A 20,131-nucleotide genomic window follows, 5' to 3' on the forward strand; every position below is an offset into this window, starting at 1 on the left:
AAAGTGTATAGAAGCATATTTTTTAATGTTTTACATGAGTATATATGCAAAATGGGACAACCGGAAGAGATGTAGCAGGACTTACTTTTCTGACTAAAGTTGCACTTTAAATGACAGATTTAACAGCATGGTCTAGCAGATTTTCCTCAAGAATTTGATCTTTATGTAGGATGTGCAAAGTTTTTGGATTTTTTTTCATGTTTTTTTGTCGGTGACATGGTAGCATGAAAACACAGCGGGAGTGGTGATTGTAGTTCAAGCTAAATGTGTAAACAGATTGTCAGAAGTGGGATTTGAACCCACGCCTCCATTTGGAGACCAGAACACCCACACAATGTGAAGAAACAGCTCTTGAGTCTGGCGCCTTAGACCACTCGGCCATCCTGACAAGATATATTGAGGTGCTATGGCTTCCTCTGGAAATATCATCTACTCGTGGTACTCTATTGATCTATTACCATTGTCAAGGAGCTGTATGAACACTCTGAACCTAGGCCCTTTTGCAAATGCACTTCTTAAAGCATGACCTTGCACCAAGTCATACATTTCAGATCCTTTCTACCAAATCTCCTTGAGCAAAAAAAGTAGAAGATGTCCCAGGTGATCTTCGAGTGTTTGGTTGATCCGGGCGCCACAAACCAGAATCATGTCCTTGTGGCAGACCGCGTGGCCTAATGGATAAGGCGTCTGACTTCTGATCAGAAGATTGAGGGTTCGAGTCCCTTCGTGGTCGTTTTCTATGCTGCTTTCCAGTTCCTTCCTGTGACCTTCACTCGTAAATTCTTGCTTTAGCCATAACAACGTGCTTCTTGCTGGAGGCTTCCAATTTGCTGAAGCCCAGAGCCTCCAAACAGAAGTAAATCATAAAGTGGAAGTAAACCAATTGATTTAAGGGTTTCAAAACACAGTTACATGCCTTGAATCCCAGGATTGATAACTGTCCCATTTGCTTGTGTTCTCAACCAAACTATCAAATCATCAAATGGCTGGTGTCATAACTTAAATATGCCTAAAATGGGAGACCAACTGAGTATGTGCAGAGCAGGTTGAAACAGCGTATTACTGGATTTCAAAGTGTATAGAAGCATATTTTTTAATGTTTTACATGAGTATATATGCAAAATGGGACAACCGGAAGAGATGTAGCAGGACTTACTTTTCTGACTAAAGTTGCACTTTAAATGACAGATTTAACAGCATGGTCTAGCAGATTTTCCTCAAGAATTTGATCTTTATGTAGGATGTGCAAAGTTTTTGGATTTTTTTTCATGTTTTTTTGTCGGTGACATGGTAGCATGAAAACACAGCGGGAGTGGTGATTGTAGTTCAAGCTAAATGTGTAAACAGATTGTCAGAAGTGGGATTTGAACCCATGCCTCTATTTGGAGACCAGAACACCCACACAATGTGAAGAAACAGCTCTTGAGTCTGGCGCCTTAGACCACTCGGCCATCCTGACAAGATATATTGAGGTGCTATGGCTTCCTCTGGAAATATCATCTACTCGTGGTACTCTATTGATCTATTACCATTGTCAAGGAGCTGTATGAACACTCTGAACCTAGGCCCTTTTGCAAATGCACTTCTTAAAGCATGACCTTGCACCAAGTCATACATTTCAGATCCTTTCTACCAAATCTCCTTGAGCAAAAAAAGTAGAAGATGTCCCAGGTGATCTTCGACTGTTTGGTTGATCCGGGCGCCACAAACCAGAATCATGTCCTTGTGGCAGACCGTGTGGCCTAATGGATAAGGCGTCTGACTTCGGATCAGAAGATTGAGGGTTCGAGTCCCTTCGTGGTCGTTTTCTATGCTGCTTTCCAGTTCCTTCCTGTGACCTTCACTCGTAAATTCTTGCTTTAGCCATAACAACGTGCTTCTTGCTGGAGGCTTCCAATTTGCTGAAGCCCAGAGCCTCCAAACAGAAGTAAATCATAAAGTGGAAGTAAACCAATTGATTTAAGGGTTTCAAAACACAGTTACATGCCTTGAATCCCGGGATTGATAACTGTCCCATTTGCTTGTGTTCTCAACCAAACTATCAAATCATCAAATGGCTGGTGTCATAACTTAAATATGCCTAAAATGGGAGAGCAACTGAGTATGTGCAGAGCAGGTTGAAACAGCGTATTACTGGATTTCAAAGTGTATAGAAGCATATTTTTTAATGTTTTACATGAGTATATATGCAAAATGGGACAACCGGAAGAGATGTAGCAGGACTTACTTTTCTGACTAAAGTTGCACTTTAAATGACAGATTTAACAGCATGGTCTAGCAGATTTTCCTCAAGAATTTGATCTTTATGTAGGATGTGCAAAGTTTTTGGATTTTTTTTCATGTTTTTTTGTCGGTGACATGGTAGCATGAAAACACAGCGGGAGTGGTGATTGTAGTTCAAGCTAAATGTGTAAACAGATTGTCAGAAGTGGGATTTGAACCCATGCCTCCATTTGGAGACCAGAACACCCACACAATGTGAAGAAACAGCTCTTGAGTCTGGCGCCTTAGACCACTCGGCCATCCTGACAAGATATATTGAGGTGCTATGGCTTCCTCTGGAAATATCATCTACTCGTGGTACTCTATTGATCTATTACCATTGTCAAGGAGCTGTATGAACACTCTGAACCTAGGCCCTTTTGCAAATGCACTTCTTAAAGCATGACCTTGCACCAAGTCATACATTTCAGATCCTTTCTACCAAATCTCCTTGAGCAAAAAAAGTAGAAGATGTCCCAGGTGATCTTCGACTGTTTGGTTGATCCGGGCGCCACAAACCAGAATCATGTCCTTGTGGCAGACCGCGTGGCCTAATGGATAAGGCGTCTGACTTCGGATCAGAAGATTGAGGGTTCGAGTCCCTTCGTGGTCGTTTTCTATGCTGCTTTCCAGTTCCTTCCTGTGACCTTCACTCGTAAATTCTTGCTTTAGCCATAACAACGTGCTTCTTGCTGGAGGCTTCCAATTTGCTGAAGCCCAGAGCCTCCAAACAGAAGTAAATCATAAAGTGGAAGTAAACCAATTGATTTAAGGGTTTCAAAACACAGTTACATGCCTTGAATCCCGGGATTGATAACTGTCCCATTTGCTTGTGTTCTCAACCAAACTATCAAATCATCAAATGGCTGGTGTCATAACTTAAATATGCCTAAAATGGGAGAGCAACTGAGTATGTGCAGAGCAGGTTGAAACAGCGTATTACTGGATTTCAAAGTGTATAGAAGCATATTTTTTAATGTTTTACATGAGTATATATGCAAAATGGGACAACCGGAAGAGATGTAGCAGGACTTACTTTTCTGACTAAAGTTGCACTTTAAATGACAGATTTAACAGCATGGTCTAGCAGATTTTCCTCAAGAATTTGATCTTTATGTAGGATGTGCAAAGTTTTTGGATTTTTTTTCATGTTTTTTTGTCGGTGACATGGTAGCATGAAAACACAGCGGGAGTGGTGATTGTAGTTCAAGCTAAATGTGTAAACAGATTGTCAGAAGTGGGATTTGAACCCACGCCTCCATTTGGAGACCAGAACACCCACACAATGTGAAGAAACAGCTCTTGAGTCTGGCGCCTTAGACCACTCGGCCATCCTGACAAGATATATTGAGGTGCTATGGCTTCCTCTGGAAATATCATCTACTCGTGGTACTCTATTGATCTATTACCATTGTCAAGGAGCTGTATGAACACTCTGAACCTAGGCCCTTTTGCAAATGCACTTCTTAAAGCATGACCTTGCACCAAGTCATACATTTCAGATCCTTTCTACCAAATCTCCTTGAGCAAAAAAAGTAGAAGATGTCCCAGGTGATCTTCGAGTGTTTGGTTGATCCGGGCGCCACAAACCAGAATCATGTCATTGTGGCAGACCGCGTGGCCTAATGGATAAGGCGTCTGACTTCGGATCAGAAGATTGAGGGTTCGAGTCCCTTCGTGGTCGTTTTCTATGCTGCTTTCCAGTTCCTTCCTGTGACCTTCACTCGTAAATTCTTGCTTTAGCCATAACAACGTGCTTCTTGCTGGAGGCTTCCAATTTGCTGAAGCCCAGAGCCTCCAAACAGAAGTAAATCATAAAGTGGAAGTAAACCAATTGATTTAAGGGTTTCAAAACACAGTTACATGCCTGGAATCCCGGGATTGATAACTGTCCCATTTGCTTGTGTTCTCAACCAAACTATCAAATCATCAAATGGCTGGTGTCATAACTTAAATATGCCTAAAATGGGAGAGCAACTGAGTATGTGCAGAGCAGGTTGAAACAGCGTATTACTGGATTTCAAAGTGTATAGAAGCATATTTTTTAATGTTTTACATGAGTATATATGCAAAATGGGACAACCGGAAGAGATGTAGCAGGACTTACTTTTCTGACTAAAGTTGCACTTTAAATGACAGATTTAACAGCATGGTCTAGCAGATTTTCCTCAAGAATTTGATCTTTATGTAGGATGTGCAAAGTTTTTGGATTTTTTTTCATGTTTTTTTGTCGGTGACATGGTAGCATGAAAACACAGCGGGAGTGGTGATTGTAGTTCAAGCTAAATGTGTAAACAGATTGTCAGAAGTGGGATTTGAACCCACGCCTCCATTTGGAGACCAGAACACCCACACAATGTGAAGAAACAGCTCTTGAGTCTGGCGCCTTAGACCACTCGGCCATCCTGACAAGATATATTGAGGTGCTATGGCTTCCTCTGGAAATATCATCTACTCGTGGTACTCTATTGATCTATTACCATTGTCAAGGAGCTGTATGAACACTCTGAACCTAGGCCCTTTTGCAAATGCACTTCTTAAAGCATGACCTTGCACCAAGTCATACATTTCAGATCCTTTCTACCAAATCTCCTTGAGCAAAAAAAGTAGAAGATGTCCCAGGTGATCTTCGAGTGTTTGGTTGATCCGGGCGCCACAAACCAGAATCATGTCCTTGTGGCAGACCGCGTGGCCTAATGGATAAGGTGTCTGACTTCGGATCAGAAGATTGAGGGTTCGAGTCCCTTCGTGGTCGTTTTCTATGCTGCTTTCCAGTTCCTTCCTGTGACCTTCACTCGTAAATTCTTGCTTTAGCCATAACAACGTGCTTCTTGCTGGAGGCTTCCAATTTGCTGAAGCCCAGAGCCTCCAAACAGAAGTAAATCATAAAGTGGAAGTAAACCAATTGATTTAAGGGTTTCAAAACACAGTTACATGCCTTGAATCCCGGGATTGATAACTGTCCCATTTGCTTGTGTTCTCAACCAAACTATCAAATCATCAAATGGCTGGTGTCATAACTTAAATATGCCTAAAATGGGAGAGCAACTGAGTATGTGCAGAGCAGGTTGAAACAGCGTATTACTGGATTTCAAAGTGTATAGAAGCATATTTTTTAATGTTTTACATGAGTATATATGCAAAATGGGACAACCGGAAGAGATGTAGCAGGACTTACTTTTCTGACTAAAGTTGCACTTTAAATGACAGATTTAACAGCATGGTCTAGCAGATTTTCCTCAAGAATTTGATCTTTATGTAGGATGTGCAAAGTTTTTGGATTTTTTTTCATGTTTTTTTGTCGGTGACATGGTAGCATGAAAACACAGCGGGAGTGGTGATTGTAGTTCAAGCTAAATGTGTAAACAGATTGTCAGAAGTGGGATTTGAACCCACGCCTCCATTTGGAGACCAGAACACCCACACAATGTGAAGAAACAGCTCTTGAGTCTGGCGCCTTAGACCACTCGGCCATCCTGACAAGATATATTGAGGTGCTATGGCTTCCTCTGGAAATATCATCTACTCGTGGTACTCTATTGATCTATTACCATTGTCAAGGAGCTGTATGAACACTCTGAACCTAGGCCCTTTTGCAAATGCACTTCTTAAAGCATGACCTTGCACCAAGTCATACATTTCAGATCCTTTCTACCAAATCTCCTTGAGCAAAAAAAGTAGAAGATGTCCCAGGTGATCTTCGAGTGTTTGGTTGATCCGGGCGCCACAAACCAGAATCATGTCCTTGTGGCAGACCGCGTGGCCTAATGGATAAGGCGTCTGACTTCGGATCAGAAGATTGAGGGTTCGAGTCCCTTCGTGGTCGTTTTCTATGCTGCTTTCCAGTTCCTTCCTGTGACCTTCACTCGTAAATTCTTGCTTTAGCCATAACAACGTGCTTCTTGCTGGAGGCTTCCAATTTGCTGAAGCCCAGAGCCTCCAAACAGAAGTAAATCATAAAGTGGAAGTAAACCAATTGATTTAAGGGTTTCAAAACACAGTTACATGCCTGGAATCCCGGGATTGATAACTGTCCCATTTGCTTGTGTTCTCAACCAAACTATCAAATCATCAAATGGCTGGTGTCATAACTTAAATATGCCTAAAATGGGAGAGCAACTGAGTATGTGCAGAGCAGCTTGAAACAGCGTATTACTGGATTTCAAAGTGTATAGAAGCATATTTTTTAATGTTTTACATGAGTATATATGCAAAATGGGACAACCGGAAGAGATGTAGCAGGACTTACTTTTCTGACTAAAGTTGCACTTTAAATGACAGATTTAACAGCATGGTCTAGCAGATTTTCCTCAAGAATTTGATCTTTATGTAGGATGTGCAAAGTTTTTGGATTTTTTTTCATGTTTTTTTGTCGGTGACATGGTAGCATGAAAACACAGCGGGAGTGGTGATTGTAGTTCAAGCTAAATGTGTAAACAGATTGTCAGAAGTGGGATTTGAACCCACGCCTCCATTTGGAGACCAGAACACCCACACAATGTGAAGAAACAGCTCTTGAGTCTGGCGCCTTAGACCACTCGGCCATCCTGACAAGATATATTGAGGTGCTATGGCTTCCTCTGGAAATATCATCTACTCGTGGTACTCTATTGATCTATTACCATTGTCAAGGAGCTGTATGAACACTCTGAACCTAGGCCCTTTTGCAAATGCACTTCTTAAAGCATGACCTTGCACCAAGTCATACATTTCAGATCCTTTCTACCAAATCTCCTTGAGCAAAAAAAGTAGAAGATGTCCCAGGTGATCTTCGACTGTTTGGTTGATCCGGGCGCCACAAACCAGAATCATGTGCTTGTGGCAGACCGCGTGGCCTAATGGATAAGGCGTCTGACTTCGGATCAGAAGATTGAGGGTTCGAGTCCCTTCGTGGTCGTTTTCTATGCTGCTTTCCAGTTCCTTCCTGTGACCTTCACTCGTAAATTCTTGCTTTAGCCATAACAACGTGCTTCTTGCTGGAGGCTTCCAATTTGCTGAAGCCCAGAGCCTCCAAACAGAAGTAAATCATAAAGTGGAAGTAAACCAATTGATTTAAGGGTTTCAAAACACAGTTACATGCCTGGAATCCCGGGATTGATAACTGTCCCATTTGCTTGTGTTCTCAACCAAACTATCAAATCATCAAATGGCTGGTGTCATAACTTAAATATGCCTAAAATGGGAGAGCAACTGAGTATGTGCAGAGCAGGTTGAAACAGCGTATTACTGGATTTCAAAGTGTATAGAACCATATTTTTAAATGTTTTACATGAGTATATATGCAAAATGGGACAACCGGAACAGATGTAGCAGGACTTACTTTTCTGACTAAAGTTGCACTTTAAATGACAGATTTAACAGCATGGTCTAGCAGATTTTCCTCAAGAATTTGATCTTTATGTAGGATGTGCAAAGTTTTTGGATTTTTTTTCATGTTTTTTTGTCGGTGACATGGTAGCATGAAAACACAGCGGGAGTGGTGATTGTAGTTCAAGCTAAATGTGTAAACAGATTGTCAGAAGTGGGATTTGAACCCACGCCTCCATTTGGAGACCAGAACACCCACACAATGTGAAGAAACAGCTCTTGAGTCTGGCGCCTTAGACCACTCGGCCATCCTGACAAGATATATTGAGGTGCTATGGCTTCCTCTGGAAATATCATCTACTCGTGGTACTCTATTGATCTATTACCATTGTCAAGGAGCTGTATGAACACTCTGAACCTAGGCCCTTTTGCAAATGCACTTCTTAAAGCATGACCTTGCACCAAGTCATACATTTCAGATCCTTTCTACCAAATCTCCTTGAGCAAAAAAAGTAGAAGATGTCCCAGGTGATCTTCGAGTGTTTGGTTGATCCGGGCGCCACAAACCAGAATCATGTCCTTGTGGCAGACCGCGTGGCCTAATGGATAAGGCGTCTGACTTCGGATCAGAAGATTGAGGGTTCGAGTCCCTTCGTGGTCGTTTTCTATGCTGCTTTCCAGTTCCTTCCTGTGACCTTCACTCGTAAATTCTTGCTTTAGCCATAACAACGTGCTTCTTGCTGGAGGCTTCCAATTTGCTGAAGCCCAGAGCCTCCAAACAGAAGTAAATCATAAAGTGGAAGTAAACCAATTGATTTAAGGGTTTCAAAACACAGTTACATGCCTGGAATCCCGGGATTGATAACTGTCCCATTTGCTTGTGTTCTCAACCAAACTATCAAATCATCAAATGGCTGGTGTCATAACTTAAATATGCCTAAAATGGGAGAGCAACTGAGTATGTGCAGAGCAGCTTGAAACAGCGTATTACTGGATTTCAAAGTGTATAGAAGCATATTTTTTAATGTTTTACATGAGTATATATGCAAAATGGGACAACCGGAAGAGATGTAGCAGGACTTACTTTTCTGACTAAAGTTGCACTTTAAATGACAGATTTAACAGCATGGTCTAGCAGATTTTCCTCAAGAATTTGATCTTTATGTAGGATGTGCAAAGTTTTTGGATTTTTTTTCATGTTTTTTTGTCGGTGACATGGTAGCATGAAAACACAGCGGGAGTGGTGATTGTAGTTCAAGCTAAATGTGTAAACAGATTGTCAGAAGTGGGATTTGAACCCACGCCTCCATTTGGAGACCAGAACACCCACACAATGTGAAGAAACAGCTCTTGAGTCTGGCGCCTTAGACCACTCGGCCATCCTGACAAGATATATTGAGGTGCTATGGATTCCTCTGGAAATATCATCTACTCGTGGTACTCTATTGATCTATTACCATTGTCAAGGAGCTGTATGAACACTCTGAACCTAGGCCCTTTTGCAAATGCACTTCTTAAAGCATGACCTTGCACCAAGTCATACATTTCAGATCCTTTCTACCAAATCTCCTTGAGCAAAAAAAGTAGAAGATGTCCCAGGTGATCTTCGAGTGTTTGGTTGATCCGGGCGCCACAAACCAGAATCATGTCCTTGTGGCAGACCGCGTGGCCTAATGGATAAGGCGTCTGACTTCGGATCAGAAGATTGAGGCTTCGAGTCCCTTCGTGGTCGTTTTCTATGCTGCTTTCCAGTGCCTTCCTGTGACCTTCACTCGTAAATTCTTGCTTTAGCCATAACAACGTGCTTCTTGCTGGAGGCTTCCAATTTGCTGAAGCCCAGAGCCTCCAAACAGAAGTAAATCATAAAGTGGAAGTAAACCAATTGATTTAAGGGTTTCAAAACACAGTTACATGCCTGGAATCCCGGGATTGATAACTGTCCCATTTGCTTGTGTTCTCAACCAAACTATCAAATCATCAAATGGCTGGTGTCATAACTTAAATATGCCTAAAATGGGAGAGCAACTGAGTATGTGCAGAGCAGGTTGAAACAGCGTATTACTGGATTTCAAAGTGTATAGAACCATATTTTTTAATGTTTTACATGAGTATATATGCAAAATGGGACAACCGGAAGAGATGTAGCAGGACTTACTTTTCTGACTAAAGTTGCACTTTAAATGACAGATTTAACAGCATGGTCTAGCAGATTTTCCTCAAGAATTTGATCTTTATGTAGGATGTGCAAAGTTTTTGGATTTTTTTTCATGTTTTTTTGTCGGTGACATGGTAGCATGAAAACACAGCGGGAGTGGTGATTGTAGTTCAAGCTAAATGTGTAAACAGATTGTCAGAAGTGGGATTTGAACCCACGCCTCCATTTGGAGACCAGAACACCCACACAATGTGAAGAAACAGCTCTTGAGTCTGGCGCCTTAGACCACTCGGCCATCCTGACAAGATATATTGAGGTGCTATGGCTTCCTCTGGAAATATCATCTACTCGTGGTACTCTATTGATCTATTACCATTGTCAAGGAGCTGTATGAACACTCTGAACCTAGGCCCTTTTGCAAATGCACTTCTTAAAGCATGACCTTGCACCAAGTCATACATTTCAGATCCTTTCTACCAAATCTCCTTGAGCAAAAAAAGTAGAAGATGTCCCAGGTGATCTTCGAGTGTTTGGTTGATCCGGGCGCCACAAACCAGAATCATGTCCTTGTGGCAGACCGCGTGGCCTAATGGATAAGGCGTCTGACTTCGGATCAGAAGATTGAGGCTTCGAGTCCCTTCGTGGTCGTTTTCTATGCTGCTTTCCAGTTCCTTCCTGTGACCTTCACTCGTAAATTCTTGCTTTAGCCATAACAACGTGCTTCTTGCTGGAGGCTTCCAATTTGCTGAAGCCCAGAGCCTCCAAACAGAAGTAAATCATAAAGTGGAAGTAAACCAATTGATTTAAGGGTTTCAAAACACAGTTACATGCCTGGAATCCCGGGATTGATAACTGTCCCATTTGCTTGTGTTCTCAACCAAACTATCAAATCATCAAATGGCTGGTGTCATAACTTAAATATGCCTAAAATGGGAGAGCAACTGAGTATGTGCAGAGCAGGTTGAAACAGCGTATTACTGGATTTCAAAGTGTATAGAAGCATATTTTTTAATGTTTTACATGAGTATATATGCAAAATGGGACAACCGGAAGAGATGTAGCAGGACTTACTTTTCTGACTAAAGTTGCACTTTAAATGACAGATTTAACAGCATGGTCTAGCAGATTTTCCTCAAGAATTTGATCTTTATGTAGGATGTGCAAAGTTTTTGGATTTTTTTTCATGTTTTTTTGTCGGTGACATGGTAGCATGAAAACACAGCGGGAGTGGTGATTGTAGTTCAAGCTAAATGTGTAAACAGATTGTCAGAAGTGGGATTTGAACCCACGCCTCCATTTGGAGACCAGAACACCCACACAATGTGAAGAAACAGCTCTTGAGTCTGGCGCCTTAGACCACTCGGCCATCCTGACAAGATATATTGAGGTGCTATGGCTTCCTCTGGAAATATCATCTACTCGTGGTACTCTATTGATCTATTACCATTGTCAAGGAGCTGTATGAACACTCTGAACCTAGGCCCTTTTGCAAATGCACTTCTTAAAGCATGACCTTGCACCAAGTCATACATTTCAGATCCTTTCTACCAAATCTCCTTGAGCAAAAAAAGTAGAAGATGTCCCAGGTGATCTTCGAGTGTTTGGTTGATCCGGGCGCCACAAACCAGAATCATGTCCTTGTGGCAGACCGCGTGGCCTAATGGATAAGGCGTCTGACTTCGGATCAGAAGATTGAGGGTTCGAGTCCCTTCGTGGTCGTTTTCTATGCTGCTTTCCAGTTCCTTCCTGTGACCTTCACTCGTAAATTCTTGCTTTAGCCATAACAACGTGCTTCTTGCTGGAGGCTTCCAATTTGCTGAAGCCCAGAGCCTCCAAACAGAAGTAAATCATAAAGTGGAAGTAAACCAATTGATTTAAGGGTTTCAAAACACAGTTACATGCCTGGAATCCCGGGATTGATAACTGTCCCATTTGCTTGTGTTCTCAACCAAACTATCAAATCATCAAATGGCTGGTGTCATAACTTAAATATGCCTAAAATGGGAGAGCAACTGAGTATGTGCAGAGCAGGTTGAAACAGCGTATTACTGGATTTCAAAGTGTATAGAACCATATTTTTAAATGTTTTACATGAGTATATATGCAAAATGGGACAACCGGAAGAGATGTAGCAGGACTTACTTTTCTGACTAAAGTGTCACTTTAAATGACAGATTTAACAGCATGGTCTAGCAGATTTTCCTCAAGAATTTGATCTTTATGTAGGATGTGCAAAGTTTTTGGATTTTTTTTCATGTTTTTTTTGTCGGTGACATGGTAGCATGAAAACACAGCGGGAGTGGTGATTGTAGTTCAAGCTAAATGTGTAAACAGATTGTCAGAAGTGGGATTTGAACCCACACCTCCATTTGGAGACCAGAACACCCACACAATGTGAAGAAACAGCTCTTGAGTCTGGCGCCTTAGACCACTCGGCCATCCTGACAAGATATATTGAGGTGCTATGGCTTCCTCTGGAAATATCATCTACTCGTGGTACTCTATTGATCTATTACCATTGTCAAGGAGCTGTATGAACACTCTGAACCTAGGCCCTTTTGCAAATGCACTTCTTAAAGCATGACCTTGCACCAAGTCATACATTTCAGATCCTTTCTACCAAATCTCCTTGAGCAAAAAATGTAGAAGATGTCCCAGGTGATCTTCGAGTGTTTGGTTGATCCGGGCGCCACAAACCAGAATCATGTCCTTGTGGCAGACCGCGTGGCCTAATGGATAAGGCGTCTGACTTCGGATCAGAAGATTGAGGGTTCGAGTCCCTTCGTGGTCGTTTTCTATGCTGCTTTCCAGTTCCTTCCTGTGACCTTCACTCGTAAATTCTTGCTTTAGCCATAACAACGTGCTTCTTGCTGGAGGCTTCCAATTTGCTGAAGCCCAGAGCCTCCAAACAGAAGTAAATCATAAAGTGGAAGTAAACCAATTGATTTAAGGGTTTCAAAACACAGTTACATGCCTTGAATCCCGGGATTGATAACTGTCCCATTTGCTTGTGTTCTCAACCAAACTATCAAATCATCAAATGGCTGGTGTCATAACTTAAATATGCCTAAAATGGGAGAGCAACTGAGTATGTGCAGAGCAGGTTGAAACAGCGTATTACTGGATTTCAAAGTGTATAGAAGCATATTTTTTAATGTTTTACATGAGTATATATGCAAAATGGGACAACCGGAAGAGATGTAGCAGGACTTACTTTTCTGACTAAAGTTGCACTTTAAATGACAGATTTAACAGCATGGTCTAGCAGATTTTCCTCAAGAATTTGATCTTTATGTAGGATGTGCAAAGTTTTTGGATTTTTTTTCATGTTTTTTTGTCGGTGACATGGTAGCATGAAAACACAGCGGGAGTGGTGATTGTAGTTCAAGCTAAATGTGTAAACAGATTGTCAGAAGTGGGATTTGAACCCACGCCTCCATTTGGAGACCAGAACACCCACACAATGTGAAGAAACAGCTCTTGAGTCTGGCGCCTTAGACCACTCGGCCATCCTGACAAGACATATTGAGGTGCTATGGCTTCCTCTGGAAATATCATCTACTCGTGGTACTCTATTGATCTATTACCATTGTCAAGGAGCTGTATGAACACTCTGAACCTAGGCCCTTTTGCAAATGCACTTCTTAAAGCATGACCTTGCACCAAGTCATACATTTCAGATCCTTTCTACCAAATCTCCTTGAGCAAAAAATGTAGAAGATGTCCCAGGTGATCTTCGAGTGTTTGGTTGATCCGGGCGCCACAAACCAGAATCATGTCCTTGTGGCAGACCGCGTGGCCTAATGGATAAGGCGTCTGACTTCAGATCAGAAGATTGAGGGTTCGAGTCCCTTCGTGGTCGTTTTCTATGCTGCTTTCCAGTTCCTTCCTGTGACCTTCACTCGTAAATTCTTGCTTTAGCCATAACAACGTGCTTCTTGCTGGAGGCTTCCAATTTGCTGAAGCCCAGAGCCTCCAAACAGAAGTAAATCATAAAGTGGAAGTAAACCAATTGATTTAAGGGTTTCAAAACACAGTTACATGCCTTGAATCCCGGGATTGATAACTGTCCCATTTGCTTGTGTTCTCAACCAAACTATCAAATCATCAAATGGCTGGTGTCATAACTTAAATATGCCTAAAATGGGAGAGCAACTGAGTATGTGCAGAGCAGGTTGAAACAGCGTATTACTGGATTTCAAAGTGTATAGAAGCATATTTTTTAATGTTTTACATGAGTATATATGCAAAATGGGACAACTGGAAGAGATGTAGCAGGACTTACTTTTCTGACTAAAGTTGCACTTTAAATGACAGATTTAACAGCATGGTCTAGCAGATTTTCCTCAAGAATTTGATCTTTATGTAGGATGTGCAAAGTTTTTGGATTTTTTTTCATGTTTTTTTGTCGGTGACATGGTAGCATGAAAACACAGCGGGAGTGGTGATTGTAGTTCAAGCTAAATGTGTAAACAGATTGTCAGAAGTGGGATTTGAACCCACGCCTCCATTTGGAGACCAGAACACCCACACAATGTGAAGAAACAGCTCTTGAGTCTGGCGCCTTAGACCACTCGGCCATCCTGACAAGATATATTGAGGTGCTATGGCTTCCTCTGGAAATATCATCTACTCGTGGTACTCTATTGATCTATTACCATTGTCAAGGAGCTGTATGAACACTCTGAACCTAGGCCCTTTTGCAAATGCACTTCTTAAAGCATGACCTTGCACCAAGTCATACATTTCAGATCCTTTCTACCAAATCTCCTTGAGCAAAAAAAGTAGAAGATGTCCCAGGTGATCTTCGAGTGTTTGGTTGATCCGGGCGCCACAAACCAGAATCATGTCCTTGTGGCAGACCGCGTGGCCTAATGGATAAGGCGTCTGACTTCGGATCAGAAGATTGAGGGTTCGAGTCCCTTCGTGGTCGTTTTCTATGCTGCTTTCCAGTTCCTTCCTGTGACCTTCACTCGTAAATTCTTGCTTTAGCCATAACAACGTGCTTCTTGCTGGAGGCTTCCAATTTGCTGAAGCCCAGAGCCTCCAAACAGAAGTAAATCATAAAGTGGAAGTAAACCAATTGATTTAAGGGTTTCAAAACACAGTTACATGCCTGGAATCCCGGGATTGATAACTGTCCCATTTGCTTGTGTTCTCAACCAAACTATCAAATCATCAAATGGCTGGTGTCATAACTTAAATATGCCTAAAATGGGAGAGCAACTGAGTATGTGCAGAGCAGGTTGAAACAGCGTATTACTGGATTTCAAAGTGTATAGAACCATATTTTTAAATGTTTTACATGAGTATATATGCAAAATGGGACAACCGGAAGAGATGTAGCAGGACTTACTTTTCTGACTAAAGTGTCACTTTAAATGACAGATTTAACAGCATGGTCTAGCAGATTTTCCTCAAGAATTTGATCTTTATGTAGGATGTGCAAAGTTTTGGGATTTTTTTTCATGTTTTTTTGTCGGTGACATGGTAGCATGAAAACACAGCGGGAGTGGTGATTGTAGTTCAAGCTAAATGTGTAAACAGATTGTCAGAAGTGGGATTTGAACACACGCCTCCATTTGGAGACCAGAACACCCACACAATGTGAAGAAACAGCTCTTGAGTCTGGCGCCTTAGACCACTCGGCCATCCTGACAAGATATATTGAGGTGCTATGGCTTCCTCTGGAAATATCATCTACTCGTGGTACTCTATTGATCTATTACCATTGTCAAGGAGCTGTATGAACACTCTGAACCTAGGCCCTTTTGCAAATGCACTTCTTAAAGCATGACCTTGCACCAAGTCATACATTTCAGATCCTTTCTACCAAATCTCCTTGAGCAAAAAAAGTAGAAGATGTCCCAGGTGATCTTCGAGTGTTTGGTTGATCCGGGCGCCACAAACCAGAATCATGTCCTTGTGGCAGACCGCGTGGCCTAATGGATAAGGCGTCTGACTTCGGATCAGAAGATTGAGGGTTCAAGTCCCTTCGTGGTCATTTTCTATGCTGCTTTCCAGTTCCTTCCTGTGACCTTCACTCGTAAATTCTTGCTTTAGCCATAACAACGTGCTTCTTGCTGGAGGCTTCCAATTTGCTGAAGCCCAGAGCCTCCAAACAGAAGTAAATCATAAAGTGGAAGTAAACCAATTGATTTAAGGGTTTCAAAACACAGTTACATGCCTTGAATCCCGGGATTGATAACTGTCCCATTTGCTTGTGTTCTCAACCAAACTATCAAATCATCAAATGGCTGGTGTCATAACTTAAATATGCCTAAAATGGGAGAGCAACTGAGTATGTGCAGAGCAGGTTGAAACAGCGTATTACTGGATTTCAAAGTGTATAGAAGCATATTTTTTAATGTTTTACATGAGTATATATGCAAAATGGGACAACCGGAAGAGATGTAGCAGGACTTACTTTTCTGACTAAAGTTGCACTTTAAATGACAGATTTAACAGCATGGTCTAGCAGATTTTCCTCAAGAATTTGATCTTTATGTAGGATGTGCAAAGTTTTTGGATTTTTTTTCATGTTTTTTTGTCGGTGACATGGTAGCATGAAAACACAGCGGGAGTGGTGATTGTAGTTCAAGCTAAATGTGTAAACAGATTGTCAGAAGTGGGATTTGAACCCACGCCTCCATTTGGAGACCAGAACACCCACACAATGTGAAGAAACAGCTCTTGAGTCTGGCGCCTTAGACCACTCGGCCATCCTGACAAGATATATTGAGGTGCTATGGCTTCCTCTGGAAATATCATCTACTCGTGGTACTCTATTGATCTATTACCATTGTCAAGGAGCTGTATGAACACTCTGAACCTAGGCCCTTTTGCAAATGCACTTCTTAAAGCATGACCTTGCACCAAGTCATACATTTCAGATCCTTTCTACCAAATCTCCTTGAGCAAAAAAAGTAGAAGATGTCCCAGGTGATCTTCGAGTGTTTGGTTGATCCGGGCGCCACAAACCAGAATCATGTCCTTGTTGCAGACCGCGTGGCCTAATGGATAAGGCGTCTGACTTCGGATCAGAAGATTGAGGGTTCGAGTCCCTTCGTGGTCGTTTTCTATGCTGCTTTCCAGTTCCTTCCTGTGACCTTCACTCGTAAATTCTTGCTTTAGCCATAACAACGTGCTTCTTGCTGGAGGCTTCCAATTTGCTGAAGCCCAGAGCCTCCAAACAGAAGTAAATCATAAAGTGGAAGTAAACCAATTGATTTAAGGGTTTCAAAACACAGTTACATGCCTTGAATCCCGGGATTGATAACTGTCCCATTTGCTTGTGTTCTCAACCAAACTATCAAATCATCAAATGGCTGGTGTCATAACTTAAATATGCCTAAAATGGGAGAGCAACTGAGTATGTGCAGAGCAGGTTGAAACAGCGTATTACTGGATTTCAAAGTGTATAGAACCATATTTTTAAATGTTTTACATGAGTATATATGCAAAATGGGACAACCGGAAGAGATGTAGCATGACTTACTTTTCTGACTAAAGTGTCACTTTAAATGACAGATTTAACAGCATGGTCTAGCAGATTTTCCTCAAGAATTTGATCTTTATGTAGGATGTGCAAAGTTTTTGGATTTTTTTTCATGTTTTTTTGTCGGTGACATGGTAGCATGAAAACACAGCGGGAGTGGTGATTGTAGTTCAAGCTAAATGTGTAAACAGATTGTCAGAAGTGGGATTTGAACCCACGCCTCCATTTGGAGACCAGAACACCCACACAATGTGAAGAAACAGCTCTTGAGTCTGGCGCCTTAGACCACTCGGCCATCCTGACAAGATATATTGAGGTGCTATGGCTTCCTCTGGAAATATCATCTACTCGTGGTACTCTATTGATCTATTACCATTGTCAAGGAGCTGTATGAACACTCTGAACCTAGGCCCTTTTGCAAATGCACTTCTTAAAGCATGACCTTGCACCAAGTCATACATTTCAGATCCTTTCTACCAAATCTCCTTGAGCAAAAAAAGTAGAAGATGTCCCAGGTGATCTTCGACTGTTTGGTTGATCCAGGCGCCACAAACCAGAATCATGTCCTTGTGGCAGACCGCGTGGCCTAATGGATAAGGCGTAAGGCTTCGGATCAGAAGATTGAGCGTTCGAGTCCTTTCGTGGTTGTTTTCTATGCTGCTTTCCAGTTCCTTCCTGTGACCTTCACTCGTAAATTCTTGCTATAGCCATAACAACGTGCTTCTTGCTGGAGGCTTCCAATTTGCTGAAGCCCAGAGCCTCCAAACAGAAGTAAATCATAAAGTGGAAGTAAACCAATTGATTTAAGGGTTTCAAAACACAGTTACATGCCTGGAATCCCGGGATTGATAACTGTCCCATTTGCTTGTGTTCTCAACCAAACTATCAAATCATCAAATGGCTGGTGTCATAACTTAAATATGCCTAAAATGGGAGAGCAACTGAGTATGTGCAGAGCAGGTTGAAACAGCGTATTACTGGATTTCAAAGTGTATAGAAGCATATTTTTTAATGTTTTACATGAGTATATATGCAAAATGGGACAACCGGAAGAGATGTAGCAGGACTTACTTTTCTGACTAAAGTGTCACTTTAAATGACAGATTTAACAGCATGGTCTAGCAGATTTTTCTCAAGAATTTGATCTTTATGTAGGATGTGCAAAGTTTTTGGATTTTTTTTCATGTTTTTTTGTCGGTGACATGGTAGCATGAAAACACAGCGGGAGTGGTGATTGTAGTTCAAGCTAAATGTGTAAACAGATTGTCAGAAGTGGGATTTGAACCCACGCCTCCATTTGGAGACCAGAACACCCACACAATGTGAAGAAACAGCTCTTGAGTCTGGCGCCTTAGACCACTCGGCCATCCTGACAAGATATATTGAGGTGCTATGGCTTCCTCTGGAAATATCATCTACTCGTGGTACTCTATTGATCTATTACCATTGTCAAGGAGCTGTATGAACACTCTGAACCTAGGCCCTTTTGCAAATGCACTTCTTAAAGCATGACCTTGCACCAAGTCATACATTTCAGATCCTTTCTACCAAATCTCCTTGAGCAAAAAATGTAGAAGATGTCCCAGGTGATCTTCGAGTGTTTGGTTGATCCGGGCGCCACAAACCAGAATCATGTCCTTGTGGCAGACCGCGTGGCCTAATGGATAAGGCGTCTGACTTCGGATCAGAAGATTGAGGGTTCGAGTCCCTTCATGGTCGTTTTCTATGCTGCTTTCCAGTTCCTTCCTGTGACCTTCACTCGTAAATTCTTGCTTTAGCCATAACAACGTGCTTCTTGCTGGAGGCTTCCAATTTGCTGAAGCCCAGAGCCTCCAAACAGAAGTAAATCATAAAGTGGAAGTAAACCAATTGATTTAAGGGTTTCAAAACACAGTTACATGCCTTGAATCCCGGGATTGATAACTGTCCCATTTGCTTGTGTTCTCAACCAAACTATCAAATCATCAAATGGCTGGTGTCATAACTTAAATATGCCTAAAATGGGAGAGCAACTGAGTATGTGCAGAGCAGGTTGAAACAGCGTATTACTGGATTTCAAAGTGTATAGAAGCATATTTTTTAATGTTTTACATGAGTATATATGCAAAATGGGACAACCGGAAGAGATGTAGCAGGACTTACTTTTCTGACTAAAGTTGCACTTTAAATGACAGATTTAACAGCATGGTCTAGCAGATTTTCCTCATGAATTTGATCTTTATGTAGGATGTGCAAAGTTTTTGGATTTTTTTTCATGTTTTTTTGTCGGTGACATGGTAGCATGAAAACACAGCGGGAGTGGTGATTGTAGTTCAAGCTAAATGTGTAAACAGATTGTCAGAAGTGGGATTTGAACCCACGCCTCCATTTGGAGACCAGAACACCCACACAATGTGAAGAAACAGCTCTTGAGTCTGGCACCTTAGACCACTCGGCCATCCTGACAAGATATATTGAGGTGCTATGGCTTCCTCTGGAAATATCATCTACTCGTGGTACTCTATTGATCTATTACCATTGTCAAGGAGCTGTATGAACACTCTGAACCTAGGCCCTTTTGCAAATGCACTTCTTAAAGCATGACCTTGCACCAAGTCATACATTTCAGATCCTTTCTACCAAATCTCCTTGAGCAAAAAAATAGAAGATGTCCCAGGTGATCTTCGACTGTTTGGTTGATCCGGGCGCCACAAACCAGAGTCATGTCCTTGTGGCAGACCGCGTGGCCTAATGGATAAGGCGTCTGACTTTGGATCAGAAGATTGAGGGTTCGAGTCCCTTCGTGGTCGTTTTCTATGCTGCTTTCCAGTTCCTTCCTGTGACCTTCACTCGTAAATTCTTGCTTTAGCCATAACAACGTGCTTCTTGCTGGAGGCTTCCAATTTGCTGAAGCCCAGAGCCTCCAAACA

At 41.8% G+C, this 20,131-nt stretch overlaps 26 non-coding genes across 26 annotated transcripts; 12 read left to right on the forward strand and 14 right to left on the reverse strand.

Moving 5' to 3' along the window:
• Nucleotides 1–278: 278 nt before the first annotated feature.
• Nucleotides 279–388, reverse strand: TRNAL-CAA (transfer RNA leucine (anticodon CAA)). The gene is made up of 2 exons: nt 351–388; nt 279–324 (listed from the first exon to the last, which is right to left on the reverse strand). It is a non-coding gene; the product is annotated as a tRNA-Leu (tRNA).
• Nucleotides 389–660: 272 nt separating this feature from the next.
• Nucleotides 661–733, forward strand: TRNAR-UCU (transfer RNA arginine (anticodon UCU)). Its single transcript has one exon. It is a non-coding gene; the product is annotated as a tRNA-Arg (tRNA).
• Nucleotides 734–2,802: 2,069 nt separating this feature from the next.
• TRNAR-UCG (transfer RNA arginine (anticodon UCG)) lies at nt 2,803–2,875 on the forward strand. The gene has a single exon. It is a non-coding gene; the product is annotated as a tRNA-Arg (tRNA).
• Nucleotides 2,876–3,491: 616 nt separating this feature from the next.
• On the reverse strand, nt 3,492–3,601 carry TRNAL-CAA (transfer RNA leucine (anticodon CAA)). The gene is made up of 2 exons: nt 3,564–3,601; nt 3,492–3,537 (listed from the first exon to the last, which is right to left on the reverse strand). It is a non-coding gene; the product is annotated as a tRNA-Leu (tRNA).
• A 272-nt stretch (nt 3,602–3,873) lies between these two features.
• TRNAR-UCG (transfer RNA arginine (anticodon UCG)) lies at nt 3,874–3,946 on the forward strand. Its single transcript has one exon. It is a non-coding gene; the product is annotated as a tRNA-Arg (tRNA).
• Nucleotides 3,947–4,562: 616 nt separating this feature from the next.
• On the reverse strand, nt 4,563–4,672 carry TRNAL-CAA (transfer RNA leucine (anticodon CAA)). The gene is made up of 2 exons: nt 4,635–4,672; nt 4,563–4,608 (listed from the first exon to the last, which is right to left on the reverse strand). It is a non-coding gene; the product is annotated as a tRNA-Leu (tRNA).
• Nucleotides 4,673–5,633: 961 nt separating this feature from the next.
• TRNAL-CAA (transfer RNA leucine (anticodon CAA)) lies at nt 5,634–5,743 on the reverse strand. The gene is made up of 2 exons: nt 5,706–5,743; nt 5,634–5,679 (listed from the first exon to the last, which is right to left on the reverse strand). It is a non-coding gene; the product is annotated as a tRNA-Leu (tRNA).
• Nucleotides 5,744–6,015: 272 nt separating this feature from the next.
• On the forward strand, nt 6,016–6,088 carry TRNAR-UCG (transfer RNA arginine (anticodon UCG)). Its single transcript has one exon. It is a non-coding gene; the product is annotated as a tRNA-Arg (tRNA).
• Nucleotides 6,089–6,704: 616 nt separating this feature from the next.
• On the reverse strand, nt 6,705–6,814 carry TRNAL-CAA (transfer RNA leucine (anticodon CAA)). Its single transcript has 2 exons — nt 6,777–6,814; nt 6,705–6,750 (listed from the first exon to the last, which is right to left on the reverse strand). It is a non-coding gene; the product is annotated as a tRNA-Leu (tRNA).
• A 272-nt stretch (nt 6,815–7,086) lies between these two features.
• On the forward strand, nt 7,087–7,159 carry TRNAR-UCG (transfer RNA arginine (anticodon UCG)). Its single transcript has one exon. It is a non-coding gene; the product is annotated as a tRNA-Arg (tRNA).
• A 616-nt stretch (nt 7,160–7,775) lies between these two features.
• TRNAL-CAA (transfer RNA leucine (anticodon CAA)) lies at nt 7,776–7,885 on the reverse strand. Its single transcript has 2 exons — nt 7,848–7,885; nt 7,776–7,821 (listed from the first exon to the last, which is right to left on the reverse strand). It is a non-coding gene; the product is annotated as a tRNA-Leu (tRNA).
• Nucleotides 7,886–8,157: 272 nt separating this feature from the next.
• On the forward strand, nt 8,158–8,230 carry TRNAR-UCG (transfer RNA arginine (anticodon UCG)). Its single transcript has one exon. It is a non-coding gene; the product is annotated as a tRNA-Arg (tRNA).
• Nucleotides 8,231–8,846: 616 nt separating this feature from the next.
• Nucleotides 8,847–8,956, reverse strand: TRNAL-CAA (transfer RNA leucine (anticodon CAA)). Its single transcript has 2 exons — nt 8,919–8,956; nt 8,847–8,892 (listed from the first exon to the last, which is right to left on the reverse strand). It is a non-coding gene; the product is annotated as a tRNA-Leu (tRNA).
• A 961-nt stretch (nt 8,957–9,917) lies between these two features.
• TRNAL-CAA (transfer RNA leucine (anticodon CAA)) lies at nt 9,918–10,027 on the reverse strand. Its single transcript has 2 exons — nt 9,990–10,027; nt 9,918–9,963 (listed from the first exon to the last, which is right to left on the reverse strand). It is a non-coding gene; the product is annotated as a tRNA-Leu (tRNA).
• Nucleotides 10,028–10,988: 961 nt separating this feature from the next.
• On the reverse strand, nt 10,989–11,098 carry TRNAL-CAA (transfer RNA leucine (anticodon CAA)). The gene is made up of 2 exons: nt 11,061–11,098; nt 10,989–11,034 (listed from the first exon to the last, which is right to left on the reverse strand). It is a non-coding gene; the product is annotated as a tRNA-Leu (tRNA).
• Nucleotides 11,099–11,370: 272 nt separating this feature from the next.
• On the forward strand, nt 11,371–11,443 carry TRNAR-UCG (transfer RNA arginine (anticodon UCG)). Its single transcript has one exon. It is a non-coding gene; the product is annotated as a tRNA-Arg (tRNA).
• Nucleotides 11,444–12,442: 999 nt separating this feature from the next.
• Nucleotides 12,443–12,515, forward strand: TRNAR-UCG (transfer RNA arginine (anticodon UCG)). Its single transcript has one exon. It is a non-coding gene; the product is annotated as a tRNA-Arg (tRNA).
• A 616-nt stretch (nt 12,516–13,131) lies between these two features.
• On the reverse strand, nt 13,132–13,241 carry TRNAL-CAA (transfer RNA leucine (anticodon CAA)). The gene is made up of 2 exons: nt 13,204–13,241; nt 13,132–13,177 (listed from the first exon to the last, which is right to left on the reverse strand). It is a non-coding gene; the product is annotated as a tRNA-Leu (tRNA).
• Nucleotides 13,242–14,202: 961 nt separating this feature from the next.
• Nucleotides 14,203–14,312, reverse strand: TRNAL-CAA (transfer RNA leucine (anticodon CAA)). The gene is made up of 2 exons: nt 14,275–14,312; nt 14,203–14,248 (listed from the first exon to the last, which is right to left on the reverse strand). It is a non-coding gene; the product is annotated as a tRNA-Leu (tRNA).
• Nucleotides 14,313–14,584: 272 nt separating this feature from the next.
• On the forward strand, nt 14,585–14,657 carry TRNAR-UCG (transfer RNA arginine (anticodon UCG)). Its single transcript has one exon. It is a non-coding gene; the product is annotated as a tRNA-Arg (tRNA).
• A 998-nt stretch (nt 14,658–15,655) lies between these two features.
• TRNAR-UCG (transfer RNA arginine (anticodon UCG)) lies at nt 15,656–15,728 on the forward strand. The gene has a single exon. It is a non-coding gene; the product is annotated as a tRNA-Arg (tRNA).
• Nucleotides 15,729–16,344: 616 nt separating this feature from the next.
• On the reverse strand, nt 16,345–16,454 carry TRNAL-CAA (transfer RNA leucine (anticodon CAA)). The gene is made up of 2 exons: nt 16,417–16,454; nt 16,345–16,390 (listed from the first exon to the last, which is right to left on the reverse strand). It is a non-coding gene; the product is annotated as a tRNA-Leu (tRNA).
• A 272-nt stretch (nt 16,455–16,726) lies between these two features.
• On the forward strand, nt 16,727–16,799 carry TRNAR-UCG (transfer RNA arginine (anticodon UCG)). The gene has a single exon. It is a non-coding gene; the product is annotated as a tRNA-Arg (tRNA).
• A 616-nt stretch (nt 16,800–17,415) lies between these two features.
• Nucleotides 17,416–17,525, reverse strand: TRNAL-CAA (transfer RNA leucine (anticodon CAA)). Its single transcript has 2 exons — nt 17,488–17,525; nt 17,416–17,461 (listed from the first exon to the last, which is right to left on the reverse strand). It is a non-coding gene; the product is annotated as a tRNA-Leu (tRNA).
• A 961-nt stretch (nt 17,526–18,486) lies between these two features.
• On the reverse strand, nt 18,487–18,596 carry TRNAL-CAA (transfer RNA leucine (anticodon CAA)). The gene is made up of 2 exons: nt 18,559–18,596; nt 18,487–18,532 (listed from the first exon to the last, which is right to left on the reverse strand). It is a non-coding gene; the product is annotated as a tRNA-Leu (tRNA).
• Nucleotides 18,597–19,938: 1,342 nt separating this feature from the next.
• TRNAQ-UUG (transfer RNA glutamine (anticodon UUG)) lies at nt 19,939–20,011 on the forward strand. Its single transcript has one exon. It is a non-coding gene; the product is annotated as a tRNA-Gln (tRNA).
• Nucleotides 20,012–20,131: the final 120 nt, after the last annotated feature.

This window comes from Lithobates pipiens, unplaced genomic scaffold (assembly GCF_037356315.1).
Source record: "Lithobates pipiens isolate NorthernLeopardFrog02 unplaced genomic scaffold, aLitPip1_a1.2 Scaffold_1, whole genome shotgun sequence".
NCBI lineage: Eukaryota > Metazoa > Chordata > Amphibia > Anura > Ranidae > Lithobates > Lithobates pipiens.